The sequence below is a fragment of the Sapajus apella genome, unplaced genomic scaffold, assembly GCF_009761245.1.
Source record: "Sapajus apella isolate SASKATOON/1434 unplaced genomic scaffold, GSC_monkey_1.0 scaffold103, whole genome shotgun sequence".
NCBI lineage: Eukaryota > Metazoa > Chordata > Mammalia > Primates > Cebidae > Sapajus > Sapajus apella.
This window is the reverse complement of record NW_022437043.1, coordinates 4,303,665-4,320,859: the sequence shown is the minus strand read 5'-3', so window position 1 is coordinate 4,320,859 and position 17,195 is coordinate 4,303,665. Positions and strand designations below refer to the sequence as shown.

The 17,195-nt window shown below is 38.9% G+C and overlaps 1 protein-coding gene across 2 annotated transcripts in view; it reads right to left on the bottom strand.

Annotated features, from left to right (window-relative positions):
• The window catches only part of JADE3 (jade family PHD finger 3), a 150,177-nt gene that overhangs the window by 121,265 nt on the left and 11,717 nt on the right, over positions 1-17,195 (bottom strand). Inside the window, exon 2 of one of the 2 annotated variants that reach the window (XM_032258469.1) lies at positions 16,049-16,136. The exons of the other annotated variant lie outside the window; for it this stretch is intronic. The gene's annotated coding sequence lies outside the window, so the exon portion shown is untranslated. The remainder of the gene's footprint in view (positions 1-16,048; positions 16,137-17,195) is intronic. 2 annotated transcript variants of the gene reach the window in all.

The window sequence follows — 17,195 nt, the reverse complement described above, 5'->3', positions numbered from 1 at the left end:
AAAAAAAAAAAAAAAAAAAAAAAAAAAAAAAAGTTTGGTGGCTGACAGTAAAAATAATAACAATGTGTGAAGGAATTTTCAATAGGTATGGTTGTATATAAGACAACTATGACGTAAACAAAGGAGGGTAAAGGGACCTATAGGGTGGTAAGGTTTCTTAATTCCTCTTGAAGTAGTACTGACTCTAAGTAGACTGTGTAAAACTATGTATATTATAATGCCTAGAACAACCACAAAAAAACAAAGAGATAACTAAAAAAAATTCACAGAACATAAAAATGTAGTAACACTAAAAATGTTCATATAACTAAAAGAAGGCAGGAAAATGGGAAAAAAAGAGGAAATCAAAACAGAGGTATCAAAAATAAAAAATAAATTGATAGACATAAAACAACCGTATCAAAAATACATTAAATGTAATGGTCTAAACATTACAATTTAAAGACAAATTGTCAGAGTTTTAAAACATGACTCAACTACGTACAATCTGTAAGAAAATCACTTCAAATATAATGATATAAGTAGGTGAAAAGCAAAAGAATAGAAAAAGATATGTGATGCAAACACTGATCAAAAGGAACAATTTCTTTTTATTATTTATTTATTTGAGATGCAGTTTTGCTCATCACCCAGGCTGGAGTGCAGTGGTGTGATCTCAGCTCACTGCAACCTCTGCCTCCCGGGTTTAAATGATTCTCCCGTCTCAGTTCCCAAGTAGCTGGAATTACAGGAGCCCACTACCACGCTCGGCTACTTTTTGTATTTTTAATAGAGATGGAGTTTTACCATGTTGGCCAGACTGGTCTCGAAGTCCTGACCTCAGGCGCTCCGCCCATCTCGGCCTCCCAAAGTGCTGGAATTAGGCCACCACACCTGGCCAAAAGGAACAATTTAGAACAAGGAAAATTACAAAGATAAAGAGGGATGTAGAGGGACATGACATAATGTTAAAAGGATTAACACATCCAAAAGACTTAACAATCCTAAATGTGTAAACACTTAGTGTTTCAAAATATGTGAAGCAAAAACTGTAAGATCTAAAATAATAAAAAAAAATCCAATGACACTTGGATGTTTCAACACTAATTAACATATAGAACTAGTAGACAGAAAATCAGCAAAAATATACAAAAACTGAACACCATCATAAACCAAGTGTTGTTACCTGACATATACAGAACAATTCACTCCAAAATAGCAAAATACGTGTTCTTTCAACAAGATAGACCATATCCCAGGTCATAAAACAAACCTTCCAAAATACAAAATAATTGAAATTGTAAAAAGCATGTTCCCTGATCATAAAAGAATTAAAGTAAGAATCGGGAGAGAGATCCAAGATGGCTGATCACCAGCAGCTCGGGATTGTAGCTCCCACTGAAAGAGCAGAGAACGAGACGACGCCACACTTTCAGATCAATTTTTGTTGCTCACGCACCAGAAGATTCTCAGCGGAGGAGCCCCACGTGTCGCCAGCGCGACTCTTGAGGCCGGTGAGGCGGTTTTGCTGCTGCCTTGGAGCGGCGGTTCTTGGTGCAGAGTCAGAAAAGCACCATCAATCTTAAAGCCACTGTTTTGGCCGGCGCAGTGGGTTGCTCAGATTCTAGCGCCGGGAATCAACAAGTTGGACGTCCATTCAGAAACCCAACTATAAAGACGGTAATTATAAAGACCACAGATGGATAAATTTATAACGAAGGGAAGAAACCAGCCTAAAAAGGCTGAGAATACCCAAAATCAGAATGCCTCTCCCTCTACAGGGGATCACAGTTCCTCATCAGCAACAGAACAAGGCCTGATGGAGAAAGACTGTGTTCCATTAGCAGAAGCAGGCTTTAAAAAGTGGATGATAAGAAACTTCTGGAAATTAAAAGAACTTGTTTTAACCCAATGCAAAGAAACTAAGAACTTTGAAAAAAGGTTTGACGAAATGTTAAAAATAACACACAATTTAGAGAGGAATATAAGTGAATTAATGGAGCTGAAAAATACAACACGAGAACTTCGCGAACTATGCACAAGTTTTAACAGCCGAATTGATCAAGCAGAAGAAAAGATATCAGAGGTCGAAGACCAACTTCATGAAATAAAACAAAAAGACATGATTAGAGAAAAAAGGATAAAAAAGAACGAGCAAAGTCTCCAAGAAATATGGGACTATGTGAAAAGACCTAATCTACGTTTGATAGGTGTACCTGAATGTGACGAAGAGAATCAATCCAAGCTGGAAAATACGCTTCAGGATATTATTCAGGAAAACTTTCCCAATCTAGCAAGGCAGAACAATATTCAACTCCAGGTAATACAGAGAACACCACAAAGATATTCCTCAAGAAGACCAACCTCAAGGCACATAATCGCCAGATTCGCCAGGGTTGAGATGAAAGAGAAAATACTGAGGGCAGCCAGAGAGAAAGGTCAGGTTACCCATAAAGGGAAGCCCATCAGACTCACAGCAGATCTCTCAGCAGAAACCCTACAAGCCAGAAGAGAGTGGGGGCCAATATTCAACATCCTTAAAGAAAAGAACTTTCAACCCAGAATTTTACATCCAGCCAAACTAAGCTTCATAAGTGAAGGAAAAAGAAAATCTTTTGTGAACAAGCAAGCACTCAGAGACTTCATCACCACCAGGCCTGCTTTACAAGAGCTTCTGAAAGAACCACTACAAATAGAAAGGAACAACCAGTATCAGCCTTTCTAAAAAATGCCAAAAAATAAAGAACATCAACATAATTAAGAAATTGCATAAACTAATGGGCAAAACAGCCAGCTAACATTAAATGACAGTATCAAACTCACATATATTGTTATTAATTACTAAATCCCCCAATCCAAAGACACAGACAGGCAAAAAAAGCCAAGACCCATTGGTATGCTACATCCAGATCCATCTCACATGCAAGGATACACAAAGACTCAAAACAAAGGGATGGAGAAAAATTTACCAACCAAATGGAGAGCAAAAATAAATAAATAGAAAGCAGGAGTTGCAATTTTTGCAGATAAAACAGACTTCAAAGCAACAAAGATCAAAAGAAGCAAAGAAAGATATTACATAAAGATAAAAGGATCAATGTAACAAGAAGAGCTAAAGATCCTAAATATATATGCACCCAATACAGAAATACCCAGATATATAAGACTTATAAAGAGACTGGGACTCCCACACAATAATAGTGGGAGACTTACAGATCAATGAGACAGAAAGTTAACATCGATATTCAGGACTTGAACTCAGATCCGGAACAAGGAGACTTAATTAACATTCATAGAACTCTCCACTTTAAATACACAAAATATACACTCTTATCAGTACTACATCACATGTATTTACAGGTTTAAATGAAATATTGGTTGGCTGCTTGTTAATTATTTTCTTCCCTCATTTTTTTTTATGTCTCTTATTAAACACAATTACAGGCATACCCATTTTTAGACTGCATTCTAGCCCGGGCAATAAAGCAACACCCCTGTTCTCTCTCCCTCTTCCTCTTCCTCTTTCTTCCTTTCCTTTATTCTTTTTTTTTCTTTTTCTTTTTTTTTATTCTTTTTCTCTTTCTTCCTCAAAAATAAATAAATAAATAAAAATTAAAAAAAACACGTTGCTGCATCAAAACCAAAAAAAAAAAAATAAAAAAAAGAATCAACAACAGAGACATAAGAGGAAGATCTCCAAACACTTGGATGTTAGACAGCTTCTATTTAAATAATCCATGAATCAAAGAGAAACTTTCAAGAGAAATTAGAAAATATTTTGAATTCAAGAAAACCAAAAATATAGCCCATTTTGTGGACTACAGCTGTTAACAGTGCTTAGAGGGAAATTTATAGGATTAAATTTTCCTTTAGGAAGAAAAAGCGTCTCAAAAAACAATCTACACTTCTACCTTAGGGAACTATAAAAAGAAGAGTAAAATAAATCCAAAGCAAGATGATTAGGAAATAGTCAAGATAAAGGAATAAACAGAAAAACAACAGAAAAATCAATGAAGCCAACAGCTGGTTCTTTGAAAAGATCAACAAAATTGACAAACCTCTAGCACAACTGAAAAGAAAAAAAGAACACTCGAATTACTAATATCAAGAATGAAAGAGGGGATATCACTACAGATTGTGCAGATATTAAAAGAATAATAAATGGATACTATGAACAATTCTACACACATAAATTAGACAACTTAAATAAAATGGAGCAATCCCCTGAAAACCACAAACTACTAAAACTCATTGAAAATGAAATAAATAATCTGAATACTCCCTAACTACTAAGGAAACTGAATTCAAAGTTTAAAACCTTTTAAAAAAGAAATGCCCAGACCTAGATGATTTTACTGGCAAATTCCAAAAAACATTACCAAAAAAAATTTCTACAGGATCCTTCCAGAATATGGAAAAGGAAGGAGGGAAGCTTTCCCAACTAATCTTATGAAGCCTTGATACTAAACACAGGCAATAGAGTACAAAAAGAGAAAACTACAGACCAATATCCCTCATAACACAGAAACAAACACCCCCAACAAAATATTAGCAAATCTAACAGCAATATGTAAAAATAATATCCTTCAATTAACTGGGATTTATCCTATATATGTAAGGCAGGTTGGGTTCAGTGTCCAAAAACCAATGTATTCTTGGGAGGCCAAGGTGGGCAGATCACCTGAGGTCAGGAGTTCAAGACCAGCCTGGCCAACATGGTAAAATCCATCTCTATTAAAAATACAAAAATTAGCCAGGCATGGTGGCACACACCTGTAATCTCAGCTACTTGGGAGGCTGAGGCAGGAGAATTGCTTGAACCTAGGAAGCAGAGGTTGCAGTGAGCCAAGATCATGCCACTGCACTCCAGCCTGGGCAACAGAGTAAGACTCCATCTCCCAAAAACAAAAACAAAAACAAAAACAAAAAAACAATGTATTCAACCACATTAAGTCTAACAAAAGAAAAATAGCCAGGCATGGTGGCTCACATCTGTAATGTCAGGAGGTCAAGGCTTTAGCCCAGGAAGTCAAGGCTGCAGTGAGCCGTGTTCATGCCACTGCACTGGGTGATGGAGGGAAACCCTGTCTCAAAAACAAAAAAAAACAAAAAAGGTGAAAGACTTAAAGAAGAACAAGAAAAAGATGTCCCCTTCTCATGACTCCTATTCAACATCATACTGGAAGTATCAGCCTGTATAACAAGGCAGTGGTCCCCAACCTTTTTGGCACCAGGGACAGGTTTCAATTTTTCACGGATGGGAGAAGGGAGGATGGTCTCCAGATGAAACTGTTAATTCCACCTCAGATCATCAGGCATTAGATTCTCATACGGAATGTACAACCTAGATCTTTCACATGAGCAGTTCACAATAGGGTTTGTGCTCCTATGAGAATCTAATGCAGCCGCTGATCTAATAGAAGGTGGAGCTCAGGCAGCAATGCTTGCTTGCTCACTGTTCACCTCCTCCTGTGTGGCCTGGTTCCTAACAGGCCACAGACTGGTAAGAATCCACAGACCATTTTTTGTAGGTAAAGACAAGCAGATTCTAAAATTTATAAAGAACAGCAAAAGAACTAGAATAGCTAAAAACACTTTTTAAAAAGAATAATAATATTGGAGGAATCATACTAATTGAATTTAAGACTTACTATAAAGCTATAGTAATCAAGATAGTGGTATTGGCAAAGTGCTTAAAAACAGACCAACAAGCTGGGCATGGTGGCTCACGCCTGTAATCCCAGCACTTTGGGAGATTGAGGCGGGTAGATCACTTCAGGTCAGGAGTTTGAGACCAGCCTGGCCAACATGGCAAAACCCCGTCTCTACTAAAAATACAACATAGCCGGGCATGGTGGCAGGCACCTGTAATCTCAGCTACTCAGGAGGCTGAGGCACAAGAATCACTTGAACCTGGGAGGTAGAGGTTGCAGTGAGATGAAATTGCACCGCTGCACACTCCAGCCTGGGCGCCAGAGTGAGACTCTGTCTAAAAACACACACACACACACACACACACACAAAAAAAAAAAAAAAAAAAAAAAAAAAAAAAAAAAAAAAAACAGAACAAAAGAGAGTCCAGAAACTGACCCACATAAATATAGGCAACTGATTTTCAACAAAGATGTACAATTAAAGACATCCATATACACAAAAATAGACCTTCAACTGAACCTCACTCCATTTACAAAGATTAACTCAAAATAGACATAAATGTAAATATAAAATTAAAAAACTTTTATAAGCAAGTTTTTATAATAAAACATAGAAGAAGGCCGGGCACGGTGGATCACGCCTGTAATCCCAGGACTTTGGGAAGCCAAGGTGAGTGGATCGCTTGAGGTTAGCCAGGCATGGTGGTGTGCACCTGTAGTCCCAGCTACTTGGGAGGCTGAGGCATGAGAGTCACTTTAATCTGGGAGGCAGAGGTTGCAGTAAGTCAAGATTACACCACTGCACTCCAGCCTGGGCGACAGAGCGAGACTCCGTCTCAAAAAAAAAAAAAAAAATTAAAATCTTGCTTAGTGAATGACACCATTAAGACAATGAAAAGCCAAGTTACATACAGAAAATATTTGCTGATAAATCTAATAACCAAAGGATTTTTACCCAGACTATTAGGGGAAAAAACCCTCAAAAACAACAGTAAGAACCCAACTAAAATAAGCAGAATACTTGAACAAATACTTCTCTGAACAAAAACTTGAGCAAAATACTTCTCCCTGATGGGTTTTATAAAAGTCATGAATTTGTAATTAGTCCAGCATTTTTTTTTTTTTATTTATTTTAAGGATGGGAACAACACTGCTTCCAGCTTTCTACATCCTGGGGAAGAAGCTGGCCAAGCTAATTATTTTTCTAAAACATTTTATTGTGAGACATTAAAGAGTGGGTTTTTTGTTTTTAAATAATCACCAGGAAAAGTGGGTTGAAATTTTTTCTTCCACTCCTGTTCCATGTTCTCAACCCACTCCACCCCAACCTCCCTGGTATTTTAAAACTGTGGTTCAGACTTCCTCTGCAGAGGATTCCCTATACTGAACAGGAAATTGGTACTTTGATCCTTTTGTATGAATGGGAATCACACCTGGATTACTTCTGAGTTTGAATTTTTATTGTAAAATGTTTCATGCTTCTTTCAATAAATTTGTCAAGCTGACTCAGAATAAATACCAGAATTTGTGAACCATGTTTTAACTTGTTCTTGTTTCTCTGCATATTTCAAATTTGTGTATATTTAATATTCAGTGGTCTTATACTGTATATAACTAAGCTTTTGTTAACGTGAAAGAGTTCCACTCTTTTGCGTGACTCCATTTTTAGTTCTTTGGGTACTGACAAGGCAGACTGCAACCCTCCATTTGGGCTCTGCTCTCAATTTTCATTCTGGACAACTGCAAGTAAATGATTGACATTAAGAACCAGTGGAGCTAGTTTTTATAAAGGAGAGGGGGAACATGCGGATGCGCAGGGCCAAGCACAGTACCCACAACACAATGGCCATTAGCTGTATTTGTTGATTTGATTATGATGTTCAGTAGTATGAAAAGTATTAAAATCTGTTAGAGAAAAAAAGGCTATACATGAGCTACAGTATATTTTGCCAAAGCTTTTAGATTCTTGAGGCAGCTGATAGTTTATCAATTTTTATTGCTACAATATATTTTATGGTCATCACTAAAAAAGGCAGATTATAGAAATAGTGTTTAACAAGAAAGGCCCTGTGTGAGTCTGTTTGCTGTGGATCTCCTAAAACAATGTCATCCTCTCAGCTCATAGACACAGAAAAGTAACATGATAGGACGGAACATCAGTTTCTCATTTTGTGAGAGAAGTCCCAGAAAGTCTTTCTTCAGTTTTCTTGAGTACCTGCAGAGGTATCCAAAATTATTCCTGTGAAGACCTCTTCAGGTACTAGCATGATCACAAAGTTATTTCAAGGTGCTGGTACAGCATCAAAATCAACAGTCAGTAATGGATTTCAGGGACTGTGTACAGGATGGGTCATGACCCACAGGCAATGTTATAGAATGTTTGGGTGTCAAAATATAATTTTCAAAATTAAAAACATGACTCATACAAATACAGACTAAACATATGTCAAAGACATTTAACTTATTAGGGAACTAACAGGATTTAAAGCTTATTCAAAGAATATTTGAGAGACTTGGTATCTATAGGCACTGAAAGAATGCTCGAATAAAATCGCTAAATTAGGTAGAAAAGTGGTTATGCCTTATAGGCAAGTTAATCTGTAGCCTTTAGTATACTTTCTTCTACCAAACAGAAAATTTTACATCTCTACCAGACAAAAATCTGTAAGTTAACATGTTGCTTGAAAAGGTCTTGACTAATCATTAATGAACAGTGAGCCAAAGAAAGATGCAATCCCCTAGAGAACTAAATAATTCTTGGGTGGGCCTGTCAGCCAATGCTCCAGTATGACACTGAAAGGATATTCAGACATCCCTTTGCTTTAAGTTTTAAGTAATTTCTATTAACAGGAGGCTAACGGTTTATTTTGTATCTAAGTCTTTAAAAGTAAAGTTAAGGTCCTAGGGGGCCACCTTTTAGAACAATGTGGTAGTGCTTATGTATTTTTACTTTACATAGGGATTCCAAGACAGTCATTTATTTACCTTTTAAACCAATCATAGAATCTTAGAAGTCGGCTCAGATCCAGCTCTCCTAGTACAAGAATGCTTTCTTTTGCAGCCTTGACTGGTTATCATGAAGCATTTGTATACAAGGAAAAAGGAAACTAACACTGAGTGCCTATTACGTGCAAGTTTATTTTCAAAGGGCCAAATTTATTTTCACATAGTAACATGTTACCTATATATTTAGCCACATTTATCAAATAAGTGAATTTCTTTAGCATAACTGCTTTGATTACACTTTTTTAAAATTTATATGTAATTTACCCTTTTTAATGTACAGTTAAAGTTTTGACAAATGTATACTATTCTAATTACTACCACAAACAATATATTAAAAAGTTCCATTCATAACTGTTTTTAAAATGTCAATTAAACTACAGGTATTTATTGACTGATGTGTCTGGTAGTCACTGGCTAGTCTTTAAGTGGAGATATGCCAAGGAGTGAGAAAAGGCAGAAGTAAAAGGTATTATGCCTGCCTCCAAAGAATTCCCATAGTTTAATCATTAAAGGCATGGTTTCACATACATGAACCAAGCACAAGATGTAAGAAAACACAGGCAATCTACTAGGTAACCATCTGTATGAGATGTGGGCTACAGTCTTGACACTGCTACCATGTGACTTTGAATACGCCATCTATTATTATCTATTTGGGCCTTCCTTTCCTCATTCATGACTAGAAGGGGTGTCTCAATCTCTAAGGTTCCTCCTAATTATAAGCATGTATGATTCAGATAGCGAGGGTTCAGAGTATGGCTAGAGGGCTGGGAAGTTGGGAAGAGCTTTACGGCACTGAGGTGGTCAATGGGTTGACCCCACAGGGTTACAGAATGAGGGTAAGTAGGAGGCATCCAACATGGAGCTGAGGTGGGGTGTAATGAACTGTCTGTCATAGGGCTGTGATGGGAGCAGATCAATGGATGCTGGTCTAGTGGAGCAAAGAATAACTGCAAAGTCTTATTCTGGAAGAACGTGTTGAGGTCAAGCTTTGAACTTTTGTGAGAGCCAAGAGGACTGGGAAGTTCACTTGCTTATTAAGCAAAGAGAGGAATGACACCACAATGACAGTAATCCACAACAGTCTTTTACTGAAAACCTGCCATGGTCATGCCCTCTAGGCCCTGGGTATATAGCAGTACAAACCCTGCCCTTTCGGGTGTTTTTTTTTTAGACAGAGTCTTGCTCTGTTGCCCAGGCTGGAGTGCAGTGGTGCAATCTTGGCTCACTGCAACATCTGCCTCCTGGGTTCAAGCGATTCTCCTGCCTCAGCCTCCTGAGTAGCTGGGACTACAGGTGCACGCCACCATGCCTGGCTAATTTTTGTATTTTTAGTAGAGATGGGGTTTCACCATCTTGGCCAGGCTGGTCTCAAACTCCTGAACTCGTGATCCTCCAGCCTCAGCCTTCCAAAGTGCTGGAATTACAGATGTGAGCCACTGAACCCCGTCCAGTTATTTATTGCTATGTAATTCACCCCAAAATTTAGTAGCTTAAAATAATAACCATTTGGCTGGGTGTGGTGGCTCATGCTGTAATCCCAGCACTTTGGGAGGCCGAGGCAGATGGATCACAAGGTCAGGAGTTCAAGATCAGCCTGGCCAAGATGGTGAAACCCCGTCTCTACTAAAAATACAAAAAAAAACAAAAACAAAAACAAAAAACCACAACTAGCCGGGCATGGTGGCAGATGCCTGTAATCCCAGCTACTCAGGAGGCTGAGGCAGAGAACTGCTTGAACCTGGGAGGCAGAGGTTGCAATGAGCCAAGATTGCACCACTGCACTCCAGCCTGGGTGACAGAGTGAGACTCCACCTCGAAATAATAACTATTTTATTAGCTCACAATTCTGTGGGTTAGCAATTTGGGCTAGGATCAGCTAGATCATTGTTCTGCTTGTCTTTTCTGGGGTCCCTCATATGGTTACAGTCATCTGGCAATGTGACTAGGGCTGAATGTTCTAAGACAGCTTCACTCACATATCTGATGGCTGAGTGATGACTGGATCGATCTCTCCCTCTCCACACCATCTCTCTTCCTCCAGCAGGTTAGCTGGGGTTTCCTCATGTGGCTGCCTCAAAACAGAGAACAAGAGGGAAGCTACAAGACTTCTTAAGACCTAGGCTCAGAAGTCATCTGGAGTTACTTGTGCCATATTTTACTGGCCAAAGCAAGTCACAAGGATAGCCCAGATTCAAGGAGTAGAGAAACAGACTCCACCTCTTGTTTGGAGGATCTGTAAAGTCACACTCTAAGTGTATATCCAGAGATGAAAGGACATTGTAGCCATTAAGTACTCTACCACACCATCCCATCTTGGTAAATGAGTGTTGAGCACATTTAGTCCTATAGGGCTTCAGAGGTGGAAGAAACCACTGTGGTGAAAAGATGAGCTTTTCCTTGGGTCCTGAAGAACACACAGGATGAAACAAACCCAGAGCAATGTGGAGAACACTGAGGCAGAGGCAGTCAGAATGACTCATGGTATGTTTAGACCCTAGTGAATACGTGCTTGGATACAGTGGCTAGAGAAAAGTATTTGAGAGGAGTCAAGGATAGTGGGAAATATTATGATTGGGTGTGGGGTACCTTGAATGTCAGGTTCTAGAGAGTACACACACTACTTACTGCGGAGTGCAGTGCAGAGCCAGAGGTCAGTGGTAGCCTAGTGATAAGGGTGGGGAACAAGGGTAGAGTGAAGAAGCCTTTCAAGTCTGCGTCTTTATGGACAGCAGTCCAGAAGTTGAGTTGGACTTGGAATATGGTGGCACAGAGATTATGGGAAGAAAGTAGCCTAGAGACAGTTACCCTAAAGGCAACTGTCTACATGGAGTCTCCTTAAGAGGCTAAAGGGCATAATTGGAACTCTTTCAAGTAAGTTTATTTAGAAGTCTAAAAAAGTTTCTTCTTGCATCTTAACTTTTCCAATCCATAAAGAAAGAAAAACAGTTTCTTCTGGATTTATATTAGTTATCCTAGAGAGAGCTCAATTTAAGCTCAACACACACATACACAAACACCTCTCTCCTGCATAAGTTTCATGTGAAACAAGTAGGATACAGCTGTTTATAGTAAAAAGTTTTGTCTACATTTGAAGACAAAATTGCTGGCGTTAACACTGTAAGTGGGCAAGGAATCATGGGGAAGGCTAGAAACCAAAATGGAGCCAGGGAAAAGCTGTCTGCAATCTATACTCTGAAGCCACACTTTACCCAGGCAGACTGTATAGCCACATTTTTCACAATGGTAACATGGCAAAGCAGTAGTTTTGACAATCTGCAAAATGTATATTTCTTTTCTAAACTATCGTTTTCTACAGGACGTATGTGGCCATTAGACCATGATACATGCAGCTGGGCACAGTGGTTCACACTTGTAATCTCAGCACTTTGGGAGGCTGAGGCAAAAGGATCACTTGAGGCCAGGAATTTAAGACCAGCCTACACAATACAGCGAGACCCTGACTCTACAAAAACAAAAACAAAACAAAACAAAACAAAACATTTAATTAGCTAGGCAGGGTGGTGTGCATCTGTAGTCCTAGGTACTCAGGAGGCTGAGGTATAACGATTGCTTGAGCCCAGGAGTTCGAGGTTACAGTGAGCTGTGAGAGTACCACTGTACCCCAGCCTGAGTGACGAAGTGAAATCTTGTCTTTAAAGAAAAAAACCAAAAACACAAATAAGAACATGCTATATATAATTTTTTTACACAAAATGATAATCAACATTTGGTTTGTTAATTGAATAGTAGGCAGCAAGTCTCCTTCAGGTTATTTGTGGGAGATAAGATGCAGAGAACTTGAGGGTTTTCTATCACTGTCTAGCTGTAGACCTGCAAGTCACGTGTATACAAATAGGTCACAGAGTAAGGAAGTATGGCATTAGGTGCCAAAGTGAATAGAAAAGACAGGACTTAATGAGGAAATATGTAGAAAAGGATGGCATCCAAAAGAGTAGAGTTGGGGGTAGTGGGAAATCTCTCACTGAGACAGAATTTATAGGAATTTGGAAGAATTGGCCCAAGCAGGATTGGCAGGGCAAAGAGGGAAGGATGTTCCTGCTGTGAGGAAAGGTTCCAGGTAAGTATGAATGTTGGATTGTTGATGGTGCCAGGGAAGGACAGCAGTGCAGAAACAGTCCAGAGATGACATCTCTAAGATTATGTGCTCGAGACTTCTTGTTCCACTCAGTTCTCCTGAAATCCCAGGTAAAGAAATGTCACAGTTGATGTACTGTGCCATGTGAAAACATTACAAAATGATGAACAGACAATAAAAGAACATTTAGGCTCCTTATTACACATACTGAATTTCATCTACTGCCTGGTGAGTGAATGGGTAGTTTTCTGTGCATACATCATAGGATGGGGGAAAATTTTCCAGAGGAAAAAGTATCCTCTCTGCCCTTGGTGCCCACTCAGACTGAGCCAGACCATACCGGTAATGTGGCAGTTAATGCAAGAAAGGGTCTCCACTGCATTTTCTAATGGTATAGTGCTCTAGGGCAAGACTTGAGTGACAGCATGCTGAGTTTTTCTGTAATTCCGACCTCAATGTGTTCCTCAAAATTGGGGAAATTCAGCCAGCTGCGGTGGCTTCCACCTGTAATCCCAGCACTTTGGGAGGCTAAGGCAGGTGGATCTCTTGAGCTCAGGAGTTTGAGACCAGCCTGGGCAATATGGTGAAACCCCATCTTTACAAAAAAAAAAAAAAAATACAAAAATTAGCTGGGTGTAGTGGTGCATGCCTGTAGTCTCTACTACTTGGGAGACTGAGGTAGGAGGATCGCTTGAGCCTGGGAGGCGGAGGCGAGCCAAGATCATGCCACTGCACTCCAGCATGGGCAACAGAGTGAGACCCTGTCTCAAAGAAAAAAAAAAGAGGGATTTCCTGTAAAAAGATGTGTTTTAAGATAAAATTTGAGAAATCACAGATGGCTAATATCATGGAAACGCCAAGAAATCAGGCCTTGTTAGCATCCTCAACAGTTAGCTTTAAAAAAAAAAAAAAAGTATAAAAATAAAGTTTAGTGATTATACAAAGTATCTGTTTTGTGGGGAGGTACTCAGGTTTATACCATTGAAGAGTGCCTAGGTTGAGACTTATTATATAATATAGCAAGCATTCAATAAGTGTTCACTGATTCTGAGCTACTTTTTACAGCTTCTTACATGCAATATAGCAATGTACTCAATTTTCGGTGAATATGATTCTTCAATGTTGAGAGGGCAAGTCAAACCACCAAAATTGGGCATCCAGTCCAACCTTTGGACATTATACAAGACTCTCATACATCTATGTTCCTAAACCTTTTCACCACTGAGGACTTCTAAAATTTTCCCCACAGACAGCATATTTTGAAGGCTTGCCTACCAAACACACCACACTTATAGATTACTTAATTTCTCCACTTTAATTAATCAAAGATGAATGTTTCTCACACAAAAAGGTTCTATTAAACATGAGATATTTAATATGTCATACATTGCTCAGCATTTTGTCCTTAATATGTCATTTATTCCACACAACAGTACCAGTGGTTAACTTCATATTACAAATGAGGAAACTGAGACACAAAGAGGTTAAACTCACTCAAAGTTGCACAGCTAGTAAAAAGAAAAAGCGGGATTCAAACTTGGGTCTCTGCTACTCTATCCATTCTAGCATTCAAACTCTAGCTAACTAGTTTTACCATGAATGGTAGTATAATTCTCACAATCTTACTCCCAGGTATTTACCCTAGAGAAATGCAACCTTATATGCACACAAACACATGTACATGAATTTTTATAACAGCTATAGTCAATCACCAAAAACTGGAAACAACTCAAATGCCATCCATTGGTGAATGATTAAACAAGCTGTGGTATATTTGGACAATGGAATACTACTCAGCAATAAAAAGGAACAATCATTGATATACACAACTTGAAGGAATATCAAAAGCATTGGCCTGAAAGAAAAAAACAAGACTCAAAAGATTACATACAGTTTGACTCCATTTATGTGATATTCTCAAAATGACAAAACTGTAGTGATAGAACACAGATTAGTGGCTACCAGAGGTTAGGGTGGAAAGAGAGTATGTTTAAAGAGTCAGCACAAAGGAATTTTTTGGGGCAATGGAACTGTTTTGCACCTTGATTGTGGCGGATTGTGGTGGTGGTTGAACTGATCTATATATGTGTTAAAAATCCACAGAACCGGGTCAGGCATGGTGGCTCACGCTTGTAATCCCAGCACTTTGGGAGGCCAACGTGGGAGGATCACTAGAGCCCAGAAGTTTGAGACCAGCCTAGGCAACACAGCGAGACCTCATCTCTACAAAAAAACTAAAAAATTAGCTGGGTGTGGTGATGTATGCCTGTAGACCTAGCTATTCAGGAGGCTGAGGTGGGAGGATTTCTTGAGCCCAGGAGTTCAAGGCTACAGTGAGCCACAACTGTCACACTCCACCTTGGACAACAAAGTGACACCTTGTCTTAAAAAAAATCCACAGAACCATACATAACCCCAAAAAAGTCCATCCTACTGTACCATTTTTTTTAAGTCAATAGGCCAGATGCAGTGGCTCAGGCCTATAATCCCAGCACTTTGGGAGGCTGAGGCAGGAGGACTGCTTGAGCCCAGAAGTCCAAAACCAGCCTGGGCAACATAGTAAGGTCCCATCTCTTAAAAAGAACCTTAAAAATTAGCTTGGCATAATGGTGCACACCTGTAGTCCCAGCTACTCAGTAGGCTGAGGTGGGAGGAACACTTGTGCCCAGGAGTTTGAGGCCGCAGTTAGCTATGATAGTGCCAGTGTACTCCAGCCTGGGTGATGAAGGGAGACCCTGAATCTCAAAAAAAAAAAAAAAAAAAAAAAAAAAAAAAGTCAACAGGTCATTTTTTTGGTCAGTACTAATTTCTGTGTTTCCCATTTACTATAACACTTCCACTTACCACTAATAATAGGATTTAAAAATTAAGATAGCTATACCATAAGGTGAAACAAAGAACCATTATCAGGCCATACATCCCCACTGAATAACAGTCATCTCTTTAAGCATTCCTTAAAAGTTAAATTTGAGAGCTTATTCCCTTAAAATAAAAGTATTTTACTAAATTATTAGATGGCATAACATTTCACATAACAATTTGTACAAACAGAAACAGTAATCAAAATTAACCCTGGGAAGGAGAATGTCAAGAACATTGATAGGGCAAGAATATCAAGAACAATCATGGCTCTTTCTACGATTTTTCAGTTTTTGCTAGGATGCATTCATGCATCATTAGTATAAAAATAAAATTCTTAAAAGAATAAAAAATCCTTCTAGATTGAAATGGAGATATTTTGCAAGTTGTAATATCCTTCCCTCCATGGGGTTTCCACTGCCCTTGGGGATCCCTTGGTTATTCCACTTACCAAATCAGGTTTGTATTCTACTCAATACCTAGTGCCTCACTCAAAGCACAGTGAGCACTCAACAAATGTCTGCTGAAGCGAACGGCACCTGGCAATATGGAGAACAAAAATGACAAAAACATGGTCACTAACAAAATCTATAATCTAAATAGATAAAATTATGCTCTAATTTTGAGTGATGCAAATTACTGACTGCTAATGACATATTCAAAAACTACAAAGGCATACATTGAATTAAGTCAGCAAGACAAACATATAACGTAAGTTGTGTAGAGATATTTTAAGCTTAAAACAGAAACCAAACTAGAATCAATTATTCTGGCTCCCTAGCCATAAAACCATACAATTCAAGAGAGTAAGAAAAATAAAAATAAAGGAAAACTAACCTGTACTAAGTTTCTATGTGCCATGCACTGCATTAGACATTTATATAGATTAAAACTTTCAGGTTTTAGCTTGGGCATACAAAGCACTGGGAAGCTATCATTTCCACTCTCACAACAAGAAAAAGGCTAGATAAACTAAAAAGCAACTACTTTTCTTCAACATATGACAGAATTGGGGTCCTAGGACAAATCACTCTCCCACAATCCCAATATATGGAAAGACACATACCCACAGGAAGATACAGGATCCGAGCATACAAACTTGTAGGAAGACCAAACTAGAAGTTCTGCCAAATTACTGCAGTATGAGCAGGCATAAGAGCGTGAAGCCTGTAAGAGGTTCCTACACTCTTACAAGCTTCTCCTACAGGAATTCCACCAGGCTCTCACAGGGAAGATAAGGGAAAAATCTCAGAGAAAGCTCCCACCATGGTGCTGGCTGGCTGGCTGAAGAAAACAGTACCCTTTATCACTCAAGGTTGCACAGCTAGCAACCTTGTATCAAACTGCAATACAGAACAAAAACTCTTAGTCTTCAGGGGGAAGGACTTGAAACCCTGGTTGGAGAACACTGGTGGATACCCACTGTAGCCAGGGTAAAGGAACATGGGAAAAATAAAAGCTCTAGTCCAGGAGGAGGAAAAGGAAATCTTGCCAAGGACACACTCAAGACCCAGGTTCCACCTGTCTAAGTAAGGTTTAATCAGATCATCAGAGAACTCACTCCTCCACCACCAACTACCACTTGGCAAACCAGCTCT